The sequence below is a fragment of the Euprymna scolopes genome, chromosome 6 (assembly GCF_053919585.1).
Source record: "Euprymna scolopes isolate OS-2025 chromosome 6, ASM5391958v1, whole genome shotgun sequence".
Taxonomy (NCBI): Eukaryota; Metazoa; Mollusca; class Cephalopoda; order Sepiida; family Sepiolidae; genus Euprymna; species Euprymna scolopes.
Genome location: NC_136487.1, coordinates 93,811,594 through 93,814,034, shown reverse-complemented (window position 1 = coordinate 93,814,034; position 2,441 = coordinate 93,811,594). Strand labels below are relative to the sequence as shown.

The following is a 2,441-nucleotide window of genomic DNA, read 5'->3' as shown; positions in this document are numbered from 1 at the left end:
TTAATCATCCTGACGCTGAGTGCTGACTGATTAAAAGAAAAACAAATTTCTTTTTTTTGTGTGTGTAATCAATTTTTTTTTTTTCGTTTAACATTCTTTCATTGTTCTGATTATTTCAGCTTCCCAAATTATATCTTGCAAAATATTCTTATTTTTGGTATGTTTATGCTTAGATTTGATGATCCGTTGACATAAGCGGCGATATTTTAATGCGCGCTGTTCTAATCTATCGATATTTTTTTTTTACACTTGTGCAGTTTAGCATCCCTAATTCAATTTAAAAAGCTTAACATGTGACAGGTAGCAGAGGAGAGGGGGTGTTATTCTTCTTTTCTCGGACGAAACTCTTCTAAAATGAAAACAATTTGCTAAACTGCACTAATGCATTTTTTTCTACAAATGAATGATAAAAGTTAAAACTACACAAAAAACTCATACTACAGTACTAGGCTAACGAGTATGTTAACAGTATTATTAATAAATAGCATATACTTTCGTATTAGTAACTCGATCACATGTGCATGTACACATACGTAAAAATAATGTGTACATAATTTCACATTAAACCTTAGCTATCTAGCTTTTCACGTTATTCAACGGCAGAAGAATCAGCACACGTGGATTTCCAACACAAATAAAGCAATACTGCAACTACTACTATAAGTTAAATGAAATATGTGGGTTATCGGTCGCCAGCAACGTGGTAGCGTGGCCGAGCGGTCTAAGGCGCTGGTTTTAGGCACCAGTCTCTTCGGAGGCGTGGGTTCGAATCCCACCGCTGCCATTAATGATTTTTAATGTTAAATCGCGGAAATTTGGATGATTTCAATAGATATGTTTTCTTACATTTTACTTTTAAATAAATAATGTTTACAGTGAATTTATTCAATTTTCGTGTTCCGTTTGGGATCTATACAACAGGAGAACGACAAAAAATAATTTAGGCGCACAAAACATTTCTTGAAATTTTAATTAATAAATGCTTCAACATTACTTTCGAATTATCTTTTGGAGGGAGGATATTATTGATCGCCTGAGGCGTTCCTACCGAGAAATGCTGAAGTGGGAAGCTAGTAAAAAAAAAACAAAAAAAAAAAAAAACAGATGTTCCCTGACAGCATATCTCATAATAGCTGTATAAAACTAGTGTCAAACAATGACTGGCAATATTTAGTTTTCTTTAAAAAATACTTTGAGATGTCATCTCGCGTGCACAAGGGATATATTACACCTACATCGTTTGAATAAACTAGGTTTATCAAAATACACTAATTCAAAGACTAAGTTTGAATCAACAAGACTATTCTAGAAGTCTAAGCCATGTTTAGTTTCAGAACAGTTTCCGATGGTTCGTTGTTCTACACAACTCCTGGGGGTGACTGGTTCTAAGTAGACAGTTCTCGAGTTGGAATCCACAGAGTAAAAGATTCTTCCCATGTTGACGCGAAGAAAACCTATGCGAAGTTGCTACAGAAAGGTTAAATATTTATGGAGCAATTCTGGTTTCTGATTTGTTATTAGCTGAACGTGAATTAATTCGATTCGTCAGTTCCTAACAGCATCGTTTATAAATAGAATCTCCTGACTATGCGGGATCATACCCCATTATTAGACGAAAATATTGCAACAACTATAGTTCGTTTGATTTGTCGTGTAACGTACAGAGTGTCTTTTTTGATACGAAAAATGAGTAATGAGCTGCAAATAAACTATGAAGAATGTAAAATTCGAGGCCTTAAACTTATCGCACATTTTAATTAAACGATGAACACCGTTTCATAAGAGCCTCAACATTTTTGCCGAGGAGGACCCATCTTTGGAGTAGTACCCTAGGTGAGAATTGAGGCCTGAAGATCTTCCTAATAAGGTACATAGAGAAATTGCTGCCTGACTCAAATTCTTGACTAAGCTGCGTCAACTCTAAAATCTGCAGCATGGGCATAAATCGTTTGTTGTGGCATAACAGTGCACTTTGTGCTGAGTCATTTTTAAAATACAAACCTGAGTAATGTAACCCGACAGAAGTACAGTCATGGTTCACTTGAGCAATCAATCTGAGAGAGCATTATTGTTATCATAACAACGCTAAGTTCTCTTTTGTCAAGCTCAGTCCTAGAAGTTGTGTCTTGCATTACTTCTTCTTTATGATAGGTGGATGGTTTATTGTTGATCTCCTGAGACACCCCTACTGGGGTATACTGACGGTTCTGGTCATAGCTACTTTTGTAGAAACTAGTGGCCCCTTAAGATTAACTTTTCCTACATTCTAGCTTTGTGCCACATCTTACTTCAATAAAATGCAAACAAATCACCAGCTGTCTCAGATACCGCTACGATGTAACCTGCATCCAACTGTTGACTGTCGACCTATCAAGTCGGAGACTGCATAGCTCAGCATTAGTAATCGATATACCCCCATTCCAGCATTCCATTCGTCCATC

At 36.2% G+C, this 2,441-nt stretch overlaps 1 non-coding gene across 1 annotated transcript; it reads left to right on the top strand.

Moving 5' to 3' along the window:
- Positions 1–702: 702 nt before the first annotated feature.
- Positions 703–784, top strand: Trnal-uag (transfer RNA leucine (anticodon UAG)). The gene has a single exon. It is a non-coding gene; the product is annotated as a tRNA-Leu (tRNA).
- The last annotated feature ends 1,657 nt before the right edge of the window (positions 785–2,441 follow it).